The following is a 13158-nucleotide window of genomic DNA, read 5'->3' as shown; positions in this document are numbered from 1 at the left end:
GGTGGGGAAATTTTTAGAGACATTAATCCTGGACAAAATTAATTGGCACATCGTAAAATGTGGGTTAATAAATGAAAGCCAGCATGGATTTGTTAAAGGCAAATCGTTTTTGACTAACCTGATTGAGTTCTATGGAACATAAGAAATAGGAGCAGGAGTAGGCCATGCGGCCCCTCGCTCTTGCTCCACCATTCAATAAGATCATTGCTGAGCTTCGACCTCAACTCCACTTTCCCGCCCTATCCCCATATCCCTTGATTCCCTTAGTGTCCAAAAATCTATCAATCTCAGTCTTGAATATACTCAATGACTGAGCATCCACAGCCCTCTGGGGTAGAGAATTCCAAAGATTCACAATCCTCTGAGTGAAGAAATTTTTCCTCATCTCGGTCCTAAGTGACCGACCCCTTATCTTGAAACTATGACCCCTACAGCCAGGTGAAACAGCCTCTCAGCATCTACCCTGTCAAACCCTCTAAGAATTTTATATGTTTCAATGAGATCACTTCTCATTCTTCTAAATTCCAGAGAATATAAGCCCATTCTACTCAATCTCACTTCATAGGACAATCCTTTTAGCCCAGGAATCAATTTGGTGAACCTTCGTTGCACTCTCTCTAAGTAAGTATATCCTTCCATAGTTAAGGAGACCAAAACTGTATACAGTACTCCAGGTGTGGTCTCACCAGAGCTCTATATAATTGCAGCGACCTCCTTGCAATAAAGGCTAACATACCATTTGCCTTCCTAATTGCTTGCTGTACCTGCATGTTAACTTACAGTGATTCGAGTCAAGGACACCCAAATCCCACTGACTACCAACATTCCTTAGTCTCTCTCTTTTTAAAAAATATTCTGCTTTTCTATTCTTCCTACCAAAGTGGATAACTTCAATTTCCCCACTTTATACTCCATCTGCCACCTTTTCGCCCACTCACTTAACCTGTCTATATCCCTTTGCAGCCTCTTTGCGTCCTCCTCACAGCTTACTTTCTCACCTAGCTTTGTATTGTCAACAAACTTGGATACTTTACACTCGGTCCCCTCATCTAAGTCATTGATAAATATTGTAAATAGCTGAGACCCAAGCACTGATCCCTGTGGCACCCCACTATTTACAATCTGCCAACCCAAAAATGACCCGTTTATTCATACTCTCTGTTTTCTATCCGTTAACCAATCCTCAATCCATGCTCATATATTAGCCCCAATCCCATGAGCCCTAATTTTGTGTAATAACCTCTTGTGTGGCACCTTATCGAATGCCTTTTGAAAATCAAAATATACTACATCCACTGGTTCCCCTTTATCTAGCCTGCTAATTACACCCTCAAAAAATTCTAAAAGATTTGTCAAACACCATTTCCCTTTTATAAAACCATGTTGACTCTGCCTAATCATATTATGATTTTCTAAGTGCCCTTTGATGAAGCAACGGAGAGGGTTGATGAAGTAATGGAAAGGGTTGATGAGGGTAGTGTGGTTGATGTGTATATGGACTTTCAATACACATTCGTTGAAGTGCCACACTTGGCTTGTTAGCAAAATTGAAGCCCATGGGATTAAAGGGGCAATGGCTGCATGGATACAAGATTGCCTAAGGGACAGAAAGCAAAGAGTGGTGATGAACGGTTATTTTTCAGATTGGGGGGAAGTGTTCAGTGATCTCACTCTAGGACCACTGCCCTTTTTGATATACATTAATGGCCTGGACTTAGGTTTACAGGGCATAATTTCAAAGTTTGCAGATGGCACGAAACTCGGAAATGTAGTAAACAGTGAGGAGGATAGTAGACATCAGGAGGACAGAGATTCCTGAAGTCCTGGAGTGGTAAAATGAGCAAGCACATGGCAGATGAAATTTATCGCATAGAAGTGTGAAGTGATACATTTTGGTAGGAGGAATGAGGAGAGGCAATATAAACTAAATGGTACAATTTTAAAGGGATGCAGGAACAGAGAGACCTGGGGAAGTATGTACACAAATCTTTGAAGGTGGCAGGACAAGTTTAGAATGCTGTTAAAAAGCCATATGGCTCCTTGGGTTTATAAATAGAGGCATAGAATACAAAAGCAAGGAAGCTAAACTTTTATAAAACACTGGTTAAGCTCCAGCTGGAGTATTATGTCCAATTCTGGGCACCACACTTTTGGAAGGATATCAAGGCCTTAGAGAGGGTGCAGAAGAGATTTACTAGAGTGGTACCAGGGATGAAATATTTCAGTTATGTGGAGAGACTAGAGAAATTGGGGTTGTTCCCCTTAGAGCAGAGAAGGCTAAGGGGAGATTTGATAGAGGTATTCAAAATCATGAATGGTTTTAATAGAGCAAATAAAGAGCAACTGTTTCTTGTGGCAGAAGGGTCGGTAACCAGAGGACACAGATTTAACATAATTGGCAAAAGAACCAGAGGCAACATAAGAAAAAAACATTTCATGCAGCGAGTTGTTATGATCTGGATTGCAGTGCCGAAAAGGGTGGTAGAAGCAGATTCAATAAAAGGGAATTGGATAAATACTTGGAGTGGAAAAAATTGCAGGGCTATGGGGAAAGGGCACGGTAGTGGGCCTAAGGATATTTCTTTCAAAGAGGCATCATGGGCAGAAGGCCTTCTTCTGTGCTGTATCATTCTATGATTCTATGATATAGCAATTACATTCCAAGGTATTGCTTTTTGTTATTCTTTGATGGGATATTCTAGAGGGTTTGGAAATAAAAGGAACTAATTATTACCACACCAATACAAGTGTTTATTTGAACTTAACAACTGGGAAACATGAGGTAAAGATGTCTTTCTGGTTTATCATCTGACTTAGAAGATGAAGGAATTGTTTGGTTGAATGGCATTGCCGCTGCTGTTGATACAATTATGATGAAGGTCTCCTTCTGTATCTGGTAGGAATTTTTAACAGCTCATGGGAGCTGAGGAAGACAATAATTGCATGGACTCTACCGCACGCAAAATCAAAAACGATAAAATGAGAAACAATTTAAATAAACCCTGCTGTTTTTGATATAGTTCTGCTTTTGGCCTGCATGTTGACCAGATGCCTTGAGCCATGCAATCGAATTGTGGCATAACTCCCAGCATCTTGTACATCTCTTAGGAACAGAGAAATGTGGTTTGCAGCTCCCCACTCTGATTCAAATGGACCTGCTCCTTCTAACACATTTGTTTTATATTTCTATGCTGTCCTAATTTGGCCCAGGAAGTGGTGAATATTGATGCTGTCAGATGCCCTGACATGATAGAACATGTGTTCTTTTCTATTGAAGTGCCTGTCAAGGTCAGTCACCATGTCTTTGGCAGCTTCACTAAAGCAAGAAATGTTTACGCTTCTCTTCCTTACTTGCTGTCACTCTCTCTGTTTTTCAGTCATTTTATATGTCTTGTCATTTTGAAAGGATGTTATATGGCTGCTTTGTTTAGTGATGCTGCCATAAAATCTATTTCTGTAAGTATTGAACAGTAAATTTTCAATTCTAAATTCAGTTTAGAAAAATAAGCATCATAAATGACTTTCTACAGAATTTTCAATTATAATCTTTCATTAACACTAAAATCAATGACCATAAAATCAGGAACCATATGATTCTTCAATCTGTACTCTCATCTCAGCAGTGGTGCCTTGCAATTAAGTGAAATTGTCTTTAGAATTTTAAATCCACAATATTTTTGTAAACTATTATAATCATTGCATGACATTTTAATCAATTAGGTTAGGACATGACAACAGTGACTGAACCCTGCAACCATGTTCATTTATCAATTTCACACCACAGGCCAATCATTAAAAGAAACCATAGAACTCTTTCTCCTGCCGCTCATTCTGATATTATATTTTTATTGTAAAATTGCACAAGGATTTCACACAGAAGCAATATTTTCTGCCACAATTGTCCTGTGCAGCAAAATATAACCTAGAAACTCCAGGCTCCTGGGAGACAGAATTCAGTTGGAGTTGTATGGTTGGGTGTTGGAATTGGAACAGGACCCGGATCTGCTAGGTATCCACCCCATTTAACTTACCTTGAAGATTATCACTGGGGTGTAAGGGGTTTCTTTTTTTACTGTTTCTCAGGCTTATAATAGGTCAGCCAGATATGTTTTCCTGAGCTGCCCTGCCCGCAGTGCGGTTGCGAATCGCTTACCCCTTCCTGATTCTGAGCTGAGGACTTATCGAGTGGTAACAAAGACAGACAAACAGACCAGTGGATTGGTACAAGGAAAACCAATGTTTATTAATAAGAAAATTAAAACTACAAGGTAAACAGTATAATACAGAAGATAAAGAAATCGCTATGGATGTAATACAGTCTTACGCTTAACGGGTTGGAAGAAACGGACACATCGAGGGAAAATTCTAAAATCACAAGTTTAGCAATATCCCTTAACCCCCAACCTTACACTTATGCTAGGTTGTCTTGTGGCGGCCAGAAAATTAATGCTCACCGGTGAAACAGATGAAAAGGCCTGGCCCCTGATGCCCTGCTGTTGCCGTCGACATGTTGTTGCGAGGTTTACTGGATGGCTTCCTTCTTAGTTGCTAGCAGACAGCAGGACCCCAAGCCAGGAGGCGAAGAGAAAAAGGAGAGAGAGATATACTGGGCAGCCCCAGTTATACCCTCTTGGTAACAGGTTTTTTTTTCATACCTCATCAGCTTGCTTCATTGTTTGATTTAAGCACGAAACGTAAGACAAAGGACCCCATCTCTGGCCCATTTACATTAATGGCCAATTCCTGTATTTCTGAGTTCCATAACTGCTTTAAGACAAAGGACCTAATTTCTGGCCCATTTACATTAATGGCCGGTTCCTGTATCGATCTGTTCGCTAACTGCTTTACCATTGTTCCGAATGTACCTTGATGGTTCACCTTTTGTCCTGCGATCACTTCCTGCTTGAATTTTGATGTGTTGGCCGGCCATGTTGATGGCTTGCCTCAGGGCTAGAATGCAGCTGCATTGTTTAAAGAAACCTGTCTGAAACACGAAGCCTGCCGAGTTGTTGAGAATGCAATTTCAAATCTGCCGGTCCTCGGCCATGTGTCTGACTGCAGCCATTTTGAGAGACCTTGGATTTTTTAAAACAGTCACACCAGGGTTTCTTTAATAACTCCAATAAATCTTCGGGGTGGGGGGAACATGTGAAATTTTGCGAATCCCTTCAGGGGAGTGGTGGATAACTCATCTTCTGCCTGTCCTTTCTACATCCCAGCATTTTGGGGATATGTCTGGGTGCATTCCCAGGATCCCCTGGACACCTTAACCCGCCTGGGAGAAATTACCTTGCAAATTGTTGGCCAGGAATTGGTGGAGTCAGTTGGAGAGGATCATGCAGGAGGGCAATCTACAACTTTAAGCTAACACCCATCATTGCTGTTCTTTCTTGCTCCACCGAATCGTTCACTCTCAAACGTTGGGAATTTTCTCGGGGGTTCTCCTGATCGGCTGCCGTAACTTTGGCAGAAGATCAACAGAAACTCTGTTTTGCACGCATATCTAGGATTGCCATCAAATCAGCTGCTGAAGTTATGGCAGCAGATCTGGAGAACCCCGAGGAAATTCAGACACTCTGTCAATCAGAAACTTGTCAATCATGCACCACAACATCATGATATGGCTTATCCTGGCAAGTCACATTTATTTTAAGGACAGTGTTGCTGATATCATTGTAAGGCTTGGATAAAATAATGAAGCATTTTTTTGTCTATGTATCTTGCTATTGGCTCCTTTCTTGCTGTCACAATACATACAAGAGTGGATTTCATGAATACATGCTCCCGATGGGGAGCTTCACCTGTTGGCAGTGTCTATCCGTGATTTTCCACAACTTTCGTAAAATCAGCATTATAGAATTAAAGTCCAGGTTCACTCGCAGGAAATGATCCAGCTTATTTTGATATACAATAGCCCGGGGGAATATAAATTTTGACTGGGATTTTACACTTTTGCAGAATGCCAACACATTTTGGTTGTGGTAGGACTTCCATCCTCTGCAATTATGTGCCCCTGTGCCAACCAATTTTCTAGGCACTGCCTGTTCTCTCTTTTGTTTAACCTAGAAATGCAAAACAATGATTGTTTACAAAGAAAAGAAAAAGTTCTCAGTGGAAAAACTCAAGCCTATAGAGGTATTTCAGTTTTCAAATGACTTTAATCCCAGCTGGAAGATGAATTATTGGGTCGGGCTTTTCTGACAATATTTCTGTAAAAGATTTGGTTCCTCCTGAATTTCTGTCTCTTTCCTCTCCATTTTGACACCAAAAGCAGTTAACAATATTTTTAATCTGAGCCAAATGAACATTCACAGTACTGGCATTGTGAATAAAGATAAAGCAGATGATGAACACCAAAGAAGCCAAGAGGCCAGGCTCATATGACAGTACCGCAGGAGATCAAGACCCTCCGGTAGATACCCAGCCACCAGCACTTATAGACCCAGAAGGTCTGATTTGACTATCTTTCTGGAGTTATGTGTTAGGAGGCTGCTGTTCAGCCCATGAGCCCTGGAAGAGTTTTGCAGAATCCGACAGACTTCGCCATTCTTGCATAATGCTCTGTTTGCCAGCATAGCCCAATTCATTAGATTTGGTGCAGGAGCAAAACAAATTAGTAAGCAGACTATTAATGGTCATTGTGTTGCTGGGTTTCCAAGACTGCTTGCAGCTATAAATTGCATTCATACAAGCCCCTACTATCAACCTACACCATTATTTGAACTGAAAGAGATTTTGGCGGGAATTTAACCCCCCAGGGTGGGCAGGAGGGGGTGGTGGAGGGGGCTAAATTCTTAAAAATGGGAAACCCAACTCCAATTTAAATGAGCTCCTGCCATTTCCCGTATTTCCGGGTATCCTGGCCACTGACAGTCACTCCCGCACCTTCCCCGCCTCCCCATAAATATTGGGGCCTTTAATCCCTTAATGTCCAATTAGTATGTGTGACTGCAGGCACATACTTCTGCGTGTCAATGCTCAATATGCAGGGAGTTCAGTGTTGCTGCACTCTATAGGAATGAAGGGGAGGCACTGGATGTCTTCTTAAATGCAACGAGTATCTACACTACAACTACAACTTGCATTAATATAGCCTCTAACGTAGTAAAATGCCCCAAGGCACTTCACGGGAGTGTTATCAAACAAAATTTGACACAGAGCCACGTAAGGAGATATTAGGACAGGTGGTCAAAGAGCTAGGTTTTAAGGAGCGTCTTAAAGGAGGAGAGAGAGGTCGTGAGGTTGTAAGGGGTTTCTTTTTTACTGTTTCTCGGGCTTATAATAGGTCAGCCAGTTATGTTTTCCTGAGCTGCCCTGCCCGCAGTGCGGTTGCGAATCGCTTACCCCTTCCTGATTCTGAGCTGAGGACTTATCGAGTGGTAACAAAGACAGACGAACAGACCAGTGGATTGGTACAAGGAAAACCAATGTTTATTAATAAGAAAACTAAAACTACAAAGTAAACAGTATAATACAGAAGATAAAAAGAAATCGCTATGGATGTAATACAGTCTTACGCTTAACGGGTTGGAAGAAACGGACACATCGAGGGAAAATTCTAAAATCACAAGTTTAGCAATATCCCCTTTAACCCCCACCCTTACACTTATGCTAGGTTGTCTTGTGGCGGCCAGAAAATTAATGCTCACCGGTGAAACAGATGAAAAGGCCTGGCCTCTGATGCCCTGCTGCTGCCGTCGACATGTGGTTGCGAGGTTTACTGGATGGCTTCCTTCTTAGTTGCTAGCAGACAGCAGGACCCCGAGCCAGGAGGCGAAGAGAGAGAGTGAGAGAGATACTGGGCAGCCCCAGTTATACCCTCTTGGTAACAGGTTTTTTTTTCATACCTCATCAGCTTGCTTCATTGTTTGATTTAAGCACGAAACGTAAGACAAAGGACCCCATCTCTGGCCCATTTACATTAATGGCCAATTCCTGTATTTCTGAGTTCCATAACTGCTTTAAGACAATGGACCTAATTTCTGGCCCATTTACATTAATGGCCGGTTCCTGTATCGATCTGTTCGCTAACTGCTTTACTATTGTTCCGAATGTACCTTGATGGTTCACCTTTTGTCCTGCGATCACTTCCTGCTCGAATTTTGATGTGTTGGCCGGCCATGTTGATAGCTTGCCTCAGGGCTAGAATGCAGCTGCATTGTTTAAAGAAACCTGTCTGAAACACGAAGCCTGCCGAGTTGTTGAGAATGCAATTTCAAATCTGCCGGTCATCGGCCATGTGTCTGACTGCAGCCATTTTGAGAGACCTTGGATTTTTTAAAACAGTCACACCAGGGTTTCTTTAATAACTCCAATAAATCTTCGGGGTGGGGGGAACATGTGAAATTTTGCGAATCCCTTCAAGGTGGAGAGGTTTAGGGAGGGAATTCCAGAGCTTACAGCCTAGGCAGTTGAAGGCACGGCCTCCAATAGTGGAGTGATTAAAATCGGGGATGTGCAAGAAGCAAGAATTGGTGGAGCGCAAGGATGAGAATTTTAAAATCAAGGCATTCCCGGACCGGGAGCCAATGAAAGTCAGCGAGCACAGGGGTGATGGGTGAATGGGACTTGTTGCGAGTTAGGATATAGGCAGCAGAGTTTTGAATGAGCTTAAGTTTATGGAGGGTGGAAGATGGGAGGCTAGCCAGGAGAGGATTGGAATAGTCGTGACTAGAGGTAACAAAGTCATGGATGAGGGTTTCAGCAGCAGATGAATTGAGGCGGGGCAGAGATGGGCGATGTTACAGAGGTGCAAGTAGGCGGTCTTGGTGATGGAGTGGATATGTGGTCGGAAGCTCATCTCAGGGTCAGATAGGACACCAAGGTTGGGAATGATCTGGTTCAGCCTCAATGGCTTTGGTCTTCCCAACATTTAGTTGAAGGAAATTTTTGCTCATCGGACAAGCAGTGTGATAAATGAGAGACAGTGAAGGGGTTGAAAGAGATGGTGGTGAGGTAGAGCTGGGTGTTGTCAGTATACACGTGGAACCTGACGTCGTGTTTTCGGATGATGTTACCGAGGGGCAGCGTATAGATGAGAAATAGGAGAAACTCAAGCATAGATCCTTGGGGGACTCCAGAGGTAACGGTGCGGGAGAGGCAAGAGAAGTAACTGCAGGTGATTTTCTGGTTATGACTGGATTGATAAGAATGGAACCAGGCGAGCGCTGTCACACTCAGCTGGACGACGGAGGAGAGGCGTTCGAGGAGGATGGTGTGGTCAACCGTGTCAAAGGCTGCAGACAGGCCGCCAAGGATGAGGAGGGATAGTTTACCATAGTCACAGCCACATAGGATGACATTTGTGACTTTGATAAGGACTGTTTCAGTAGGGGAGGAAACCTGATTGGAGGGATTCAAACACAGAGTTGCAGGAAAGGTGGGCAAGGATTTGGGGGGCAACAACACGTTCAACGACTTTGGAGAGGAAAGGGAGGTTGGAGATGGGGAGGTAGTTTGCAAGGCCAGAGGGGTCAAGGGTTTTTTGAGGAGGGGAGTGATGACGGCAGATTTGAAGGGGAGGAGGATAGTAACTGGGGAGAGAGGACCGTCAACAATATTAGCTAACATGGGGGCCTGGAAGGGAAGTTGGGTGGTCAACAGTTTGGTGAGAATAGGGTCGATGGAGCAGGAGGTGGGTCTCATGGTCAAGATGAGCTCGGAAAGGGCATGAGAGGAGATAGGCGAGAAACTAAAGAAAGGTATGAGTTCAGGGCTAGGGCAGGGGGGGAACCTTAGGGGAAGTTTGGATTGGTGGGCTAGGGGAAGGAAGGGAAGCAGCAGAAGCAGCTCAACAGATGGTCTCAATCTTAGTGACAATGAAGTCCATGAGCTCCTCTCACTTGTTGATGGAGGTGAGGGTGGAAGAGGCAGGGGAGAAGGGTTTAAGAAGACAGTTTGTAGTGAGGAAGAGAAGCCGGTGTTATAAATTGGATAGCCAAGTGGTGAAGGATAGAATACTAGATCCTGGTCTTCAGTTGCTTCCAAGCCTTTATTCACAGAGATCCACATTACACACACACCACATCCTAGATAAGCTCTCATATAAAAAGGATACAAGAGAGTCTCCAATTGACACTCACCACCTGAATACAATTAACACTCATTGATATAAATCACATGATGCAATTTACAGCCAGGGGTTATCTTTGTATTCCAGGATGATCCTGGAATAGTGAGCAGTTTTGGGAGAGGAGAGCAAGACCTGATAGTGCTTTATGTGGTCCAGCCAGATCTGGCGATGAATGGCTAAACCAATTGTCCGCCAAAAATGTTCAAATTTATGTCCCTTGGACGTAAGGGAGCAGAGATGAGGGCCGTACCTGGGGGAACAACCAGGGTGAGAGCGAGTAATGGTTTTATTGGAGACAAGGGCATAAAAGGCGGAGGTGAGGGAATGATTAAGCAGATCGGCAGCTGCAGAAATGTCGTGGTGTACAGAGGGACAAAGGCTAGACATTTGTGAATTTGAAAGTGCACTTGTAAGTGACTTGGGGGAGAATTTTTTTCCTGGGGCGGACACATAAGGAAGTGGGGTTGGGAGGGGGAAGGGGGATGTGTGTGGAGAGGTATACAAGGAAGTGATCAGAGATGGCCTAGTCTGTGATTGACATGATGGGAGTAGAGAGGCCACATGAGATGGCAAGGTTGAAGGACTGGCCGTGAATATGGATGGGGGAGTTTATATGGAGACAGAGATTAAGGGAGGATAGGAGGGCAGTGAACTCAGAGGAGAGAGAGTATGATGAGTTGAGATGGAGTTTGAAATCACCCAGGATGAGAAGTCACTCGGTGCTGAGGTTGAAGTAGGAAAGCAGTGAAGATATCTCATTGATAAACTTGGCGTGGTACTTGGGTGGGCGGTAGAGAACGACGATTTTAAAGGAAAAGTAATATTATTGTGGCTTCTAACACCATCGAGGAAGACCACCAATGAAGCAAATGAACACGATAATGCAGCTCACATTTGAACTTAAATTTAACAGGCTATTGATGTACTAATAGGAAGATTCAGCTGCCTAGATGAGTCTGGGGACCCTCACTAGTCTTCTCTCAATATTGTCTTGTGAATCATGATGTCCTGCTATGTCATGCACAATTTTGCTTATCAGAAAGGCTTGGAAATTTAGACTCCTGAAGAGGAAACTCAATACGAAGCTGAACCTCCTTAAACCGAGAAACTTGGTCATGCATACACCTCAAAAATGATGCCTTGGCGATCTTGGAATTTGGTAGTCAATGATCTCTCCATTATCTCCATTCTGTCTCTCAGCCTGAATGCCACAAGTCCAACCCTGAAAATTGGAGGTGATGACTTGTTTCCAGGCCTCTGTGTTCTGTGGGACATAACAGAGGTTGCTGCAGCTATCATTTGCTCCAGGCTGCTCTGCATTGTTGAGAAACTCTCTTTGATGTATCCACTGTTGGCCAGGGGCTGCAGAAACTACTGAGTTTATTCCGAACTGCTGACACACAGGCAAAAGCAACTTTTGAACTGAAGTAACCTGAGTTCAGTCGCTGGCCTGAGCTGGCTGGAACCGGTTTGAATTAGCTAAGTTTTGTGAAAGATAAAGGAGATGTGATAAGATATAAGTCCTTATTTAGAAAAGGAGTAATGAGGTAATGCTACCTAAGTCCTTGGGACAGAGCCAATGAGGAGAAGACACAGACTAGGCGAGCAAGCCTAAACCAAAGGGAAAGAGAGACAGCACAGCTTGAAGAGATAAGATTCGGAATAAGAATGAAGAATCTGGGGCGTGGAGCCAGAGCGAAGACTCCGGAGACCAACCATCGGCGGAAGTGGAAGAACCTACGTCAGGAACGTAGAGATGACGTCGAGAGAGAGAGAGAGAGAGAGAACGGAACGCCTGGCCAGCGTCAGCTCTCCTTTTCGGGTATTATCCTTTTTATTCTGTGACCACTCAGGGAGTGTCAGAGAAACTAGTGGGTATGCGTTTAGATCCTAGTTTGGATATAAAACTGTATAACTGGTGCAAACTGCATGTATATATCTAACCAGACATATAGCTTTTAGATCCTAGTTTGGGTATAAAACTGTATAACCTGGTGCAAACTGCATGCCTATATCTAACCAGACATATAAACTATATGTATATGATCTAATGGCGTGAATAAAGTGAATTGAGAGTTAAGAGAGAATTGACTCTTCTCCTCTTTGTACTAAGCCAATAATCGTAACCTCAACACCACAAAGGAGGGCATTGGATTCTGTTGACAGACCTGCCGTCTGTTGCACATTTTGGAGAGGCTTTGTAGTGCCTTCATAGGAATTTTGTGCTCAGCTAGCATCCTTATTTTCATGGCAGTTTTCTTGAGATCAGCGTTTGAATGCCCTTAGTCAAGGGTTGGAATTTCCTAAGTCTCTATTCAGGCACATCATGCTCTGCTTTCAATGCCTCATCCTTTGGCTTCCTGAGTTGTGAATCATTTATCTGTATCACTTGGACAAATCTATCTGGGTTGGTAAGTGTAAGTGATAAGGGGAATGATTAAGTGGGTGAATATCCACTGGCAGTCCCTGACGTTGAAGGTCCTCGCATTGGTTCCTTTCTCTTTCTCTCTGCAAAATCTTTCTTGTTCCTGGCTTCGGTGGAGATAATATGAATGAGAAGAGCAACGAGTTTCCTGCTCTTCCACTTTTTCCTCACAGTTAGGTTCGTAAGTGTTTCCTCAGTGCATGAACCTCAAAAAAGAGAAACCATTGCTGATTTTTGATCAAAATAAACCATCTCTGGGTTCAGGCCCCACCACATATCCATCCCCTACAGCATTAGTTAAGTTAGTTCACAGGATTTCCACTGCCTCCTCCTTCTGTAATGTTAAGATACAGATGTCTGCTGTGCCTCCTCCTGTAACCTGTCATTCTCAGGATTGTGCACGATCTTTTCCTGCATTATAAAACAGTGCCTGTTACTGTCAGTCACAGACTGTTTCATTTGACGGCTATTTGTTAATTCCCCTCATGGAATTGCCACAGACGTAGTGAGGCTTGTATATGCAAGCATGCATTGCAGGATGCTATAGCCATTTAATTAAATGTTCCATATGCAGGTGTCACTACAGTTCATATAGTGCTCAGGGTGAAACTCTTAGGTTTGTGAATGTACTTTTTAAGATAAATATTGGTCTACTGTCAGA

The sequence above is a fragment of the Heptranchias perlo genome, chromosome 5 (assembly GCF_035084215.1).
Source record: "Heptranchias perlo isolate sHepPer1 chromosome 5, sHepPer1.hap1, whole genome shotgun sequence".
Lineage (NCBI taxonomy): Eukaryota > Metazoa > Chordata > Chondrichthyes > Hexanchiformes > Hexanchidae > Heptranchias > Heptranchias perlo.
The sequence above is the reverse complement of the archived record's forward strand: the minus strand, read 5'-3'. Positions refer to the sequence as shown.